General features: G+C 41.6%; 1 long non-coding RNA gene across 1 annotated transcript in view; it reads left to right on the top strand.

Moving 5' to 3' along the window:
* The window catches only part of LOC134346738 (uncharacterized), a 183,761-nt gene that overhangs the window by 41,325 nt on the left and 127,576 nt on the right, over positions 1-14,860 (top strand). Inside the window, exons 2-3 of the long non-coding RNA XR_010018008.1 lie at positions 1,956-2,041; positions 5,383-5,512. This is a non-coding gene — a long non-coding RNA (uncharacterized LOC134346738). The remainder of the gene's footprint in view (positions 1-1,955; positions 2,042-5,382; positions 5,513-14,860) is intronic.

Genomic DNA, 14,860 nt, shown 5'->3' with positions numbered 1-14,860 from the left:
CAGTTATAAGGTGTGAAATTCATTCTGGATGAGGGACTGTACAAAACAAGTTACAATGTACACTTATTAAAATCTCACCTTCGTGATCAAAAGACGGCAAATCACATGCTAATTTTAAATAAAGTTCATGTGACTTACAAGGAGTCCTTTCATTGAAATCAAAGTTCAAAGTAAATTTATTATCAAGTACCATATACATGTCACCATATACAACCATGAGATCTGTTTGATCTGGCAGTTTTCAGTTTTGGGTATAAGTTTTATTCCCTGAGGGATTATCAGAGATCCTAGGGAAGTTACTGGTGAGAATTTTTAGGTATAGGGTTTACGTGCATGTGGAAAAATGATGGCCGGAACAGGGACATTCAGCATGGTTTTGTGCAGAGCAGATCATGTCTAGAAATAGAATCGAGTTATTTTTGGAGATGATGAAGAAGATTAATGAGTGTAGGCCAGTGGATGTGGTCTACATGGATTTTAGTAAGGCATTTGAAAGTTCCCTCATGGTAGGCTGGTCTAGAAGATTAAGATGCATGGGATCTGAGATGACTTGATAGTTTGGATTCAGAATTAGCTTGGCTACAGAAGATAGGGGTAGAGGTGGAAGAATGTAGTCCATGACCAATGGTGTGCCACAGGGATCAGCTCCAGATCCTCTGCTGTTTGTGATAGTGATGACGTGGATTAGTAAGTTTTACAGACCACACAAAGGACCGCGGAATGTGAGCGGTGTAGAAGGCTATCCAAGGATAAAGCAGAATATAGATCATTTGTGGATATGGGTGGAGAAATGGCAGATAGTGTTTAATCTGAGCTAGTTGCATTTTGGAAGCTCAAATGTAAAGGGAATGTATACAGTGAATGCAGACCCTTAACAACATAAAAATCTTAGCGTCCAGGTACATAGCTCACTGAACATGGCCACTCAAGTAGAGAGGGTGGTAAAGAAGGAATATGGTTTGTTTGTCCTCATCGTCAGGCACTGAGTTATAGGAGTCAGGAAGTCATGCTGCAACTGTATAAAACTTTGGTTAGGCTGCACTTAATTATGGTCACACCTTTGCAGGAAGGATGTGGAAGTTTTGGAGAGGTTGCAGAACGGGTTCACCAGGATGCCGCCTGGATTAAAGGGTATGAGAGATAAGGAGAGGTTGGACAAACTGGGTTATTTCCATGAGCATCAGAGGCTGGAAGCCTACGTGGTAGAATGTTATAAGATTATGAGAGGTATAGATAGAGTAAGCAGTCAGAATCTTTTCCCTGGGGCAGGAATGTCAAGCACTAGAGGGCATACATTTAACATGGGAGAAAGGAAAGTTTAAAGGAGATGAGCAGGACCACAGATAAGGTAGGAGTTATCTGATGGGATAGAGGTGTAGTTTGGAATGTATTGTACTACTTCCATTGAGTACAGGGAGCTACTGGCTGCTCCTAAATGAATCGACTAAACATTCTCACAAGTTCTCTTCGAGTCTGAGTGGGTCATGCACCAGTTATTTCCACAGAAGGTGTCAATGTTAAACTTTTTGAGAAAATTTTGATAGCATATCCTGGTATCTTTTTTGTTTGAATCATGTCAACCTGATAAAGTCATGGCAAGACATAAATCAGTAAAGGGTCTATGTCGGGGAATCTGGCATTGGATATCTGATCATCGTGGCTTGCACATTAGGCTTTGTCTTTCAGTGGGGAAAGACTATAAATGCTGCAATTCATCTCCTTTGTTATTAACTTGGGAAAATAAGAGAATTCTTCTCCCCACCTTACAGTTCAAAACCATTGGAAGGAAGTTTGCAATTAACTATTCTGATGTTTATTGATGTTTCTTCAATTTAAAGGACATTGATCTATTTTGTTTTCCTGTTTATCATTTAAGGTTCCAAATGCCACAAAGTTCCTCACCTGATATGTAAACTCAATATTAAATTGATATTGAAGAGCTGATTTCATTTCAGACCAAGTGTGTTACTGAGATGGAGTAGAGCTGGACCAAAAAGCCTCTGGAAAAGGAAGAGCCAAAGATAATTATGCTCAGATAAAGGTAGATATACCTATTCCATTTATTTAATTTTCCATTCAATTGCTGCATTTGTTTTCTGATGATGTCTCTCAGTCCCTTCATGTGCAATTGTTTCTAATCATTATCAGGGAAGATTATTGATTAACTACCATGATTCATTTTCAGTCCCCAATCACATGGCACCCTGTAGCAATCACTGCTACTTTTATGTTGATGAGAATTAGAAAGGAATTTCAACAGGACAAAACTTAAGAAAGAGGGGAGAGAGAGAAAGAGCTAGAGCGAAAGAGAGAAAAACATAGAAAGAGAGGGAGAAAAAGATAAAGTGAGAGTGAAAGGAAGATGGGGGAGAGAGGGAGAGAGTGGGAGATAGGGATAGAGAAGGGAGAAAGAGGAAGAGTATGTATGGGGGTGCTACGGGTGTTCAGAACTATACACTTCCAGTGCTGGATCCCCTTGCTGCTTCTGAAATATATCCAACAGTTCAGTGTCATGGTGAAGCATTTGGTTATAATCAAGGAATAAGGAAATTTGATGGTCAGTTCATTGAAATTTTGAATGAACATGTCCACAAGTGATATTTCTCTTCTGCTTGTGTCCTCTCTCCTCATTATAATATTAAATGTCTCTTATCCCTGATGTCCAGTTAACATTTCGAGGTGGATGAATCACTTTCATGTTGATAGAATTCGAAAGGACTTCCAACAGGGTAAACTAAAGAGAGAGGCTTGTTAGAGAGGAGAAAAATGGGGCTTCTCACTTGCTGGTCTTCAGGAAGTGCTGAGAATATTAGCAGACAGGTAATGTGCTATCGTACTCACTGTTCATGAGTCAGTGTGTATTTAATGATTGTTACCAGGAATATGAAACTGCAGGAATGTGAGAGTTGCTAACAACTGAGTTGGCACAGAAATAATATTGGACCAAAATGTTTTCAGCTTTCTAACTTTTCCCTTAAAGCTGTAGGAGTATGTCAAGATCTACATCTCTGCCTGAGAGGGCAGCTAGCTGTAAGTGTCTCAGTCAAAGGTTTGCATCTCTGGCTGCGTCAAGTCCCTCGGTATTTACACTACTAGGGTGCAGTGCTCCCCCAGACCCTCATCCCTGGCACTGCAGTTCTCCCTGTAGACTTCAGTCATCCTGAGAACTGTTCTTCAGCAATGCACCAATCCAGATTATGTGCACGACTCTGAGGGACGGAACTTGAATTTACTACCATTTGAGAGGATGAAAACAATGAGTTCAGCTGAGACTGCCTGCAAACGTCAGAATAACATACCATCTGCAATACAGCCCCATTCTGAGAGTTAACTTTAACACCTAAATCTGATATGAAGTGAGTTTCTTGTCAATTGTGACAGTAAGAGTAGCAACATTATGATGCAATTATACAAGACATTTGTTAGAGACTGAAATGTTGTGTATTTCTGGAGTTGCCACACAAGAGGAAGGGTTTGGTAGCAATAGACAGAGTGCATGAAGATGTTGTCTCAAATGGAGAGCTGTACTTCCATGGAGAAATTGGACAAGCTGGGTTTATTCTCGCTGGAAGGTACGAGACCTTATAGCATTAAATTAAATTATGAGGGGCATATATAGGATGGATAGTCAGAATCTTTTCTTCTAGGGCAGGGGAATCTAGAATTAGAAGGCACAGGTTAGGGTGAGAGTGGTAAAGGAGATCGGGGGTAATGTTTTCACACAGAGGGTGGTAAATATTCAGAAAAATCTGCCAGAGGATGTGGTGCAGGCAGTTGGAATTACAGTGCTTAAAAGGCATTTCAACGTGTACTTTTGTAGATAGGAATGGCACAGAGGGATTTGGATTTAATGCAGGCAACTGGGATTAGATAAGCATCATGGTTGACATGGACAAAGTGAGCTGAAAGATTTGCTGTACATATCTAGAACTAGGGGACATTGCCTGGTGAGACTAGAACTAGGGGATATTGCCTCAAGATTCAGGGGAGAAGATTTAGGATGGAGATGAGGAGAAACTGTTTTTCCCAGAGAGTGGTGAATCTGTGGAATTCTCTGCCCAGGGAAGCAGTTGAGGCTTCTTTACTAAATATACTTAAGAAACAGTTAGATAGGTTTTTACATTGTAAGGGAATTAAGGGATATGGGGAAAAGGCAGGTAGATGGAGCTGAGTTTACGGACAGATCAGCCGTGATCTTATTGAATGGTGGGGCAGGATCGATGGTCCGGATGGCCTATTCCTGCTCCTATACCTTGTGCTCTTGTGTTCTTGTGTATCTGTGGTACATAAATCACAAAGATACACATGATACAGGGATTGATGATCTTCATCTGAGTTACTTCAAATATTTTTTCAATTAAAGATAACAACAGTTATGTTCCAAAAAGCAATCTGTGTTTTTTAAAACTAATTTGTAACATAACTCTGTTGCTAATCACAAGACTTTGTGGTGTGCATTTACAAACTGGAATTAAAATCAGATTATCACAGGGCACCATGCACATTAATGAGTCTTTGTGAACCAATCCAATCCAATTCATCCTGCTCTTTCTCTGTCTCTGTCTTAATATATTTATCAAAGTTGCTTTCTTTCAAACTGTTCACATATTCTTTGATAATGGTAAAAGTTGACATTACATGTAAGTCAGTTACTGCTTACCACTGAATTTAAGCATGCTTAAAGTCAGTGCAAAGTAGTTTTATACTTTTACTAATGTTAACCTATTGTTGAAGTGCGGCGGAGTGCAATAGTGATAAGAAGCTCTCCCCAACTCCTATTTCCTGCCCTGCCCCCCAACACCCATTTCAGCTCTGTGCAAAATCAATCTGTGGCTCTGGATTTCAGCTCATTATAGAGTGCAAACATAGAATTAGTCTGAAGTGAACGTTACTCTGTAGTGCAAATGCAGACAATCTCTTTAAGTCCAAACCACTCATCTATGTTAAATCAGAGATGCCGTAGGAATCAGGCCCACTAATCTTTGCACCGTATTGTTGACTCTTATAAATGAGAGCATTGCATTTCAAGTGTGTCTCTGACTATTTGTTCAACCTAGCATGGATTAAACTGACTGACTATGGCATTAACCATTAAAAGTTAGAAAGGCACACACTCAGCGTTTCAGAAACAGCTTCTTTCTCTCCACTATCAGATTTCTGAACGGCTTATGAAGTCAGAAACACTGCCTCATTATTCCCTTTTTTCTACTATTTGTTTTCCGATTTATGTCTTGGCTGCAAAGCACAAATTTCACGTCATTTCAGACAGTGATAATAAATCTGATTCTGAAAATTATCTGAGTTTACAGTCAGAGCACATATATTATAGGTAACTCAAGAATGACTATATAAATGTAATAATTATATATTTTCCTATTGCAGAGATGGATGAAAATATTTGAAAACTCTGTGCTGTACCGTATGTGGTGAAAATCCAAGTAATTCCTCAGCCCTTATGCAGAACAAACTATTCTGTTCCATGATTCTAAGATGGAATTTTTTTCCTAAGCAGGTAAAATTGCTGCATTTTCATGAGAGACAACATGTCCTCAATAATTCTGACATTAACAGGTCCAGTGGTTCAAATCCTAAATCATGCCTATTCAAGCAAACTGTCAGCTGGGGTTTTAAGAGCTGCATTCCCGCTGTGCAATTGGAGCCTTAATCAAATGCCTCTGTAGCATCCTGATCAAATGAGTATCTAGCTCGATCCACAAGGAGATCTTAATGAGCTCAGCCACCAGGGGAGGCTTTACGAATATTTGTTCCCTTAAGAGATTATTTAGTTCAGAGCAGTTAATGTCTTTACAACATTATACTTGCACAAGAAATGTACTTCTGATAATTTGTTGTTTAACATTGAAGTTTTCATCAGTAAATATTGGCAAATGGCTTGATTAAGATAGCTTAGCAAAAAATCTATTTACTGTGATACAATCTGATTTCATGTGATTTGCAATTCATCATAAATTATGTATAAGGTAAGAGAAGATTAGTGATATAACCAGAGTCAGCACTCTGACTAGCAGCTATTTCAGTATTTATTCGTGGATATTGCTGACAGTTTAACTATCATGTCTTCATAAAAAAAGCACAATCCTCAACATGTACCTTGTTCTACCGGACGATGTAATGGAACTTAGTTTTTATATCAGCAATCGTGACAATTCTACAACTTGTTAGGCAGCAATGTGCAACTGCACGGGGCTGAATGGTGTGAGAGTCCGGACTCGGGAACGTGAGAGTATTCTCATTACCAGGATGTTGCCAGGACGAGAGGCTGGTGAGGCCACACTTGGAATACTGTGTACAGTTTCCATCATCCTGTTCGAGGAAAAAAGTGGTTAAACTGGGAAGAGTGTAGAAAAGATGTAGCATGTTGCCAGGGCTAGGGAGAGGTTGGCCAGGCTAGGTCTTTATTCCTTGGAACACAGGAGAATGAGGGATGACCGATAGGTATGCTTAAAATTATGAAAGGTATGGATAAGATAAAAGTATTTTTCCCAGGGCAAGGGAGTCTAGAACTAGGGGAGCATTGGTTTAGGGTGAGAGGGGAAAGATTTGAAAGGGACCTGAGCAACAATGTTTTCAGGCAGAAGTGGTGAGTATATGCAACGAGCAGCCAGAGGAAGTGGTTGAAGCAGCTTCAATAGTATCATTTAAGGAGCACTTGGTTAGGTTACACACAGATTAGGCTCACACCTCAGAATCCAGGAACAGTAAAGGCTGCTGAAGGTGATTGACACCGTCCGGTCCGTCACAGGAAAAACCCTCCCCACCATTGAGTTACACTCACATGGAGCACTGACACAGGAAAGCAGCACCCATCGTGATAGAGCCCTGCCATCCAACCTTTCCCCTCTTCTCACTAACTTCCAGTGGGCAGGAAGCCTCAAGTCCCACACCATCGGCTTCAGGAAAATTACTACCCTGCAACCGTAACTTCAATCACCACAACGCGAACTCACTTTCAAAGACTCTTTACAACCCGTGTACTCAGTATCATGTGTTATTTACACAGTCTGACTTCTCTTGCACATTGGTTGTTTGTCAGTCTCTCTCTGTTATTGTATAGTTTTCATAGCATTCTATTGTATTTCTTTTATTTCCTGTACATGCCAGCAAGGTGATGAATCTAAAGGTATTATATGGTAACATATACATACTTTGATACTGAACTTACCTTGAACTTTGTCCACCGCTGCGCTATCATTTAGAACATAGAACAGTACCGCACAAGAACAGGCCCTTTGGCACACAGTGTCGGTGCTGAATGGAAGTAATTCTGCACTGCCTGTGTAATGATACCTTCTCCTCCATTCTCTGTGAATTCATGGGTCTATCAAACAGCCTCTTAAATGACACTATCGTATCTGTTCCCGCCACTATCCCTGTCAGCACATCCCAAGCACCCACCACACCACACTCTGTGTAAAACCAAACTCACCATGCGCATCTCCTTTAAACTTTCCCCCTCTCATCTTAAATGCATGCTCTCTAGTACTTGACGTTTCTACTCTGACATTTCTTCTCCATGGTGGGGCAGAGCTCAGAGGGATATGAGTGAGCTAGGGCTTTGCTCTTTGGAGTGAAGGAGGATGAAGGTGACTTGATAGATTATGAAAGGTGTTCAATGGACAGCCAGCACAATTTCCCAGGGCAGCAATGGCCATTACCAGAGGACATCCATTTAATGGGAATGCAGGAAGAGGTGGTGCCTTTTACACAGAGCCTGGTGGGTGCCTGGAATGTACTGCCAGGCTGCTGGTAAAGGCAGGTACAAAAGGAACATTTAAGAGACACTTAGACAGACAGATAGAAAACTGGAGGTTATGGGCTGTGTGGGAGGGAAGGGTTAGATTGATGTAAGTTGGCACAACATGATGGGCTGAAGGCTCAGACTGTGCTCCACTGTTCTATGAATTTAGGAAACTGCAACTAACTGGGTGGGCACCATCGTCAGCATGAGCTCTTTGTCCCAAAGTGCCTGTGTCAGTGCCACATTGCCCTATGGCTCTATGGCCTTGATAATATATTCCACCTGATATGACTTGCCTATTCACTTGGAACAACCTGTTTCTTTTTTAGATTTATTAGAAAGGCAGCGTCTATTATTAAAGACTTCCAGCACCCAGGGCATGCGCTTTTCTCACAGTTACTATCAGGTAGGAGATACAGAAGCCTGAAGGCTCACACTCAGTGATTCAGAAACAGCTTCTTCCCCTCTGCCATCCGATTCCTAAATGGACTTTGAAGCTTTGAACCCTACCTCACAGTTTTTATTATACATTATTTCTGTTTTTGCACATTTTTAATAATCTATTCAATATATGTAATTGATTTACTTGCTTATTTTTTATTATGTTTTATTTTATTTATTATTATTATTATTTCTCTTTTTGCTAGATTATGTATTGCATTGAACTGCTGCTGCTAAGTTAACAAATTTCACGTCACATGCTGGTGATAATAAACCTGATTCTGATTCTGAAATTTTAAAAATTAATTTATTGAGATACAGTGCAGAATAGGCCCACTGGCCCTTCAAATCTTGCCGTCCAGCAACCCTCAATTTAACCCCAGCCTAATCACGGGACAATTTACAATAACCAATTAACCTATCTACCCATCTTTGGGGCACCCAGAGGAAACCCGTGCGGTCGCGGGGAGAACGTACACACCCTTTACAGACAGCAGCTCTGCACCATCTCCACTTACCCTCTGCAAAGCTGGATATTTTATACCTGATCACCTCATACAAATCCAGATTGTACAATCAAACCTCAGTGCACACAGCTGAACGGATTACACTAAATCATCAAATTAATACAGTAGACTGGCACAGCCAGACAGACTGTTTAACTTCACTTCAAACAGAGCAGAGTAGAGGAGAGGATTCAACCATTATCTTCAGTCCTAGACTTCCTTAAATTGTGCTTTGAAAAATAAGATGTTTCTCTGACGATTAGGGAAGAGAGGAGGAAGGACTTACCTCCTCTTAAATGTGCACACTGAAACTTTCTGTCTTGTTTGTGGTTCTTCCATAGCACCATAAGACATGGGAGCAGAACTTGGCCTATTGAGTATGGTGGATTATTATCCCTCTCAACAGCATTCTTCTGCCTTCTCCCTGTAACCTTTGACGCCCTGACAAACCAAAAACCTGCTTTAAGTGTACCCAGTGACTTGGCCTGCACAACCATCTGTGACAATGAATTCCAGAGATTCTCTACTCTCTGGCTAAAGAAATTCCTTCTCATCTCTGCTCTAAATGGATATCCCTCTGTTCTGAGGCTGTAACCTTTGGTTCTAGACTCACCCACTATTAGAAACATCTTCTCCATATCCACTCTGCGTAGGCCTTTCAATATTTGAAAGTTTTCATTGAGATACCCCTCATTCTTCTAACCTCCAGTGAGTGCATGCCCAGAGCAATCAAACTCTCCTCATACGTTAACCCTTCCCTTCCCAGAATCATTCTTGTGAATGTCCTCTAGACCTTCTCCAATGCCAGCACATCTTTTCTTAGATAGGGGGCCCAAAACAGCTCACAATACTCCAAGTGCAGTCTGACCAATGCCTCATAAAGCCCTAACATCACACCCTTGCCTTTATATTTTAGTTCTCTCGAAATGAATGCTAACATTGCCTTTGCCTTCCAATAGACAATAGACAATAGGTGCAGGAGTAGGCCATTTGACCCTTCGAGCCAGCACCGCCATTCACTGTGATCATAGCTGATCATCCACTATCAGTATCCAGTTCTGCCTTATCCCCATAACCTTTAATTCCGCTATCTTTAAGAGCTCTATCCATCTCTTTTTTGAAAGCATCCGGAGACTTGGCCTCCACAGCCTTCTGGGGCAGAGCATTCCATATATCCACCACTCTCTGGGTGAAAACGTATTTCCTCAACTCCGTTCTAAATGGCCTACCCCTAATTCTTAAATTGTGGCCTCTGGTTCTGGACTCACCCATCAGTGGGAACATGCTTCCTGCCACCAGCGTGTCCAATCCCTTAATAATCTTATATGTTTCAATAAGATCCCCTCTCAGCCTTCTAAATTCCAGAGCATACAAGCCCAGTCGCTCCAATCTTTCGACATATGACAGTCCCGCAATCCTGGGAATTAACCTTGTGAACCTAAGCTGTACTCCCTCAATAGCAAGAGTGTCCTTCATCAAATTTGGAGACCAAAACTGCACACAGTACTCCAGGTGTGGTCTCACCAGGGCCCTGTACAGCTGCAGAAGGACCTCTTTGCTCTTATACTCAATATGAAGGCCAGCATGCCATTAGCTTTTTTCGCTGCCTGCTGTACTTGCATGCTTGCTTTCAGTGACTGATGTACAAGAACACCTAGATCTTGTTGTGCTTCCCCTTTTCCTAACTCGACTCCATTTAGATAATAATCTGCCTTCCTGTTCTTACCACATTAAACTGCATCTGCCCACTCACCCAGCCTGTCCAAGTCACCCTGCGTTCTCATAACATCCTCCTCACATTTCACACTGCCTCCCAGCTTTGTGTCATCGGCAAATTTGCTAATGTTACTTTTAATTCCCTCATCTAAATCATTAATATATATTGTAAACAGCTGCGGTCCCAGCACTGAACCCTGTGGTACCCCACTGGTCACCGCCTGCCATTCTGAAAGGGACCCGTTATTCGCTACACTTTGTGTCTGTCAGCCAGCCTATTTTCAATCCATATCAGTACTCTGCCCCCAATACCATGTGCCCTAATTTTGCCCACTAATCTCCTATGTGGGATTTTATCAAAGGTTTTCTGAAAGTCCAGGTACACTACATCCACTGGCTCTCCCTTGTCCATTTTCATAGTTACATCCTCAAAAAATTCCAGAAGATTAGTCAAGCACAATTTCCCCTTCATAAATCCATGCGGACTCGGACCAATCCTGTTACTACTATCCAGGTGTGTCGTAATTTCATCTTTTATAATTGACTCCAGCATCTTACCCACCACTGACGTCAGGCTAACCGGTCTATAATTCCCTCTTTTCTCTCTTCCTCCCTTCTTGAAGAGAGGGACAACATTAGCCACCCTCCAATCCATAGGAACTGATCCTGAATCTATAGAACATTGGAAAATGATTAGCAATGCGTCCACGATTTCTAAAGCCACCTCCTTAAGTACCCTGGGATGCAGACCATCAGGTCCCAGGGACTTATCAGCTTTCAGACCCAACAGTCTATCCAACACCATTTCCTGCCTAATATAAATTTCCTTCAATTCATCCATTACCCTAGGTCTTTTGGCCACTATTACATCTGGGAGATTGTTTGTGTCTTCCCTAGTGAAGACAGATCCAAAGTACCTGTTCAACTCGTCTGCCATTTCCTTGTTCCCCATAATAAATTCACCGGCTTCTGTCTTCAAGGGCCCAATTTTGGTCTTAACTATTTTTTCCCTTTTCACATACCTAAAGAAGCTTTTAATATCCTCCTTTATATTCTTGGCTAGTTTACCTTCGTACCTCATTTTTTCTCCACATATTGCCTTTTTAGTTACCTTCTGTTGTTCTTTAAAAGCACCTTACCATTAACTCAACCAGCAAGTTAACCTTTAGGGAATCCTATACAAGGACTCCCAAGTCCCTTTGCGCCTCAGATTTCGAAATCTTTTTCCCACCTAGAAGATAGTCTATGCCTTTATTCCTTCTACCAAGTGCATGACCATGCACTTCCCTACATTATATTCCATCTGCTTCTTCTTTTCCCATTTTCCCAATCTATTGAAGTCCTTCTGCAGACTCTCTGCTTTCTCAACTCCACCTGCCCTCCATCTAACTTTGTATCATCTGCAAACCTGGCCACAATGCCATCAATTTCATCATCCAAATCGTTAACATATAACAAGAAAAGAAGCGGTTCCAATACTGATGCCAGCAAACACCATTTGTCACCAAAGGTCAACCAGAATCGGCTCCTTTATTCTGACCCTATGCCTGCTGCCAAACAGCCAATCTACTATCCATACTAGTATCTTCCCTGTAATATTACAGGCTCTTATCTTGCCCAGTAGCCTCATGTGTAGCAACTTCTGAACATCCACTGAGTTCCTTGGTGTATCCTGCTTGTTATTTCCTCAAAGAAGTCCAATAGATTTGTCAGGCAAGATTTCCCCTTCAGGAAACCATGCTGACTTTGACCTACTTTATCAGGTGCCACCAAGTATCTAAACACCTGCTCTTTAATAATGGACTCCACATCTTCCCAACCACTGAGTTCAGACAAACTGGCCTATAATTTCCTTTCTTCTGCCTCTCTCCCTTCTTGAAGAATGGAGTGACATTTGCAATTTTCCAATTTTTCAGAACCATTCCAAAATCTAGTGATTTTTGAAAGATCATTACCAATGTCCCCACAATCTCTTCAGCTACCACTTTTAGAACCGTGGTGAATAGTCCATCTGGTCCAGGTGACTTATCCACCTTCAGATGTTGCAGCTTCCAAGCACATTTTTCATTGTAATGGCAACTACACTTACTTCTGCCTCCGGACATCTTGAACTTATGGCAGTTTGTTAGTGTCTTCCACAGAGAAGACTGGTGCAAAATAAATATTAAGTTTATTTGTCATTTCTTTGTCTCCCATTACTACCTCTCCAGTGGTCCAATATCCACTGCCACTTCTCTTTTACTTTTAATATATCTGAAAAAAGCTTTTGGCATCCTCTTTGATATTTTTAGCTAGCTTGTATTCATATATCATGGACCACACACACATCAAATGAAGAAGTTCTCAGAAGAGCCCAAGCAGTTCAATCACTCATACCAACAATAAGAGAAAGACAACTCAGATTCCTAGGACAGATCATGTGGAAAGATGAACTAGAAAAACTCATACTCTCTGGAAAGATTGAGGGGAGTAAACTTAGAGGAAGACCTCGGCTGATGTACATCAAAAGCATAGCCAGGTGGCTGCACATTGGGGAAATGGAAGTCATCCAAAAAATGAAGGATAGATCTATATGGAAAACCATGGTCACCAAAGTCCGCATCGGATATGGTACCTAGACAGACAGACAGACATTCATATTTCAGCTGTTCTCTTCTTATGGTCTTTTTTAGTTGTCTTCTGTTGGCTTTAAAAACTTCCCAATCATCTAACTGCCCACTCATTTTTGCCATATTACATGCTCTCTCTTTTGCTTTTATGCTGTCTTTGACTTCCCTTGTCTCCCACAGTTGCATCATCCTCCCTTTAGAATACTTCTTCATCTTTGGGATGTATCTATCCTGCACCTTATAAATTGCCCCCAGAGCCTCCATCAATTGCTGTTCTGTCATTATCCCTGTAGTGTCCACTTCCAAATAGCTTTGGCCATCTCCTCTCTCTTACTTACTGCCTGTTATATTGCTGGTGTTTAGGGCAGCAATGAAGATCCTCCATCTCTGGGTCAGGGTTTCCCTCATTGTGTCAGTAGCTTCCACTCCTCTCGTATGTCTCTGTAATTCCCTTTAATCCATTGTAATACTGAGACATGTGACTTTATCTTCTCCCTCCCAAACTGCAGGGTGAATTTTATCATATTATGATCACTGTCTCCCAAGGGTTCCTTTACCTTAAGCTCTCTAATCAAATCTGGCCCATTACAGAATACCCAATCCAGAATTGCCTTTCCTGGAGTGGGCTTAACTGCAAACTGCTCTAAAAAGCCATCCCATTGGCATTCTACAAATTCTCTGTCTTGGGATCCAGCACCAACCTGATTTTCCCAATCTACCTGCATATTGAAATCCCCCATGACTATCGTAACATTGGCTTTTTTACATGCCTTTTCTATTTCCCATTGAGATTTATATCCCACATCCTGGCTACTGTTTTGGGGCCAGTCTATGATTCCCATTAGGGTCTTTTTACCCTTGCAGTTTCTTAACTCTACCCACAAGGATTCTACTTCTTTTGCTCCTATGTCACCTCTTTCTAAGGATTTTACTTCATTTTTTTTTACCAACAGAGCCACCCCACCCTATCTGCCGACCTGCCTGTTCTTTCAATACACGATATATCCTTGGATGTTAAGCTTCCAGCTATGATCTTTTTTCAGCCATGTCTCAGTAATGCCCAAAACTTCATACCTGCCAATCTCTAACTGTGCTACAAGATCAACTACCTTTTTTCTTGTACTGCAGGCATTCAAATATAACATCTTCAATCCTGTATAGAAACATAGAAAATAGGTGCAGGAGTAGGCCATTCGGCCCTTTGAGCCTGCACCGCCATTTATTATGATCATGGCTGATCGTCCAACTCAGAACCCCGCCCCAGCCTTCTCTCCATACCCCCTGACCCCCGTAGCCACAAGGGCCATATCTAACTCCCTCTTAAATATAGCCAATGAACTGGCCTCAACTGTTTCCTGTGGCAGAGAATTCCACAGATTCACCACTCTCTGTGTGAAGAAGTTTTTCCTAATCTCGGTCCTAAAAGGCTTCCCCGCTATCCTCAAACTGTGGCCCCTCGTTCTGGACTTCCCCAACATTGGGAACAATCTTCCTGCATCTAGCCTGTCCAATCCCTTTAGGATCTTATATGTTTCAATCAGATCTCCCCTCAATCTTCTAAATTCCAACAAGTACAAGCCCAGTTCATCCAGTCTTTCTTCATATGAAAGTCCTGCCATCCCAGGAATCAATCTGGTGAACCTTCTTTGTACTCCCTCTATGGCAAGGATGTCTTTCCTCAGATTAGGGGACCAAAACTGCACACAATACTCCAGGTGTGGTCTCACCAAGGCCTTGTACAACTGCAGTAGTACCTCCCTGCTCCTGTACTCGAATCCTCTCGCTAAAAAATGCCAGCATACCATTCGCCTTTTTCACCGCCTGCTGTA

This window comes from Mobula hypostoma, chromosome 5 (genome assembly GCF_963921235.1).
Source record: "Mobula hypostoma chromosome 5, sMobHyp1.1, whole genome shotgun sequence".
NCBI classification, from domain to species: domain Eukaryota; kingdom Metazoa; phylum Chordata; class Chondrichthyes; order Myliobatiformes; family Myliobatidae; genus Mobula; species Mobula hypostoma.
The sequence above is the reverse complement of the archived record's forward strand: the minus strand, read 5'-3'. Positions and strand labels throughout refer to the sequence as shown.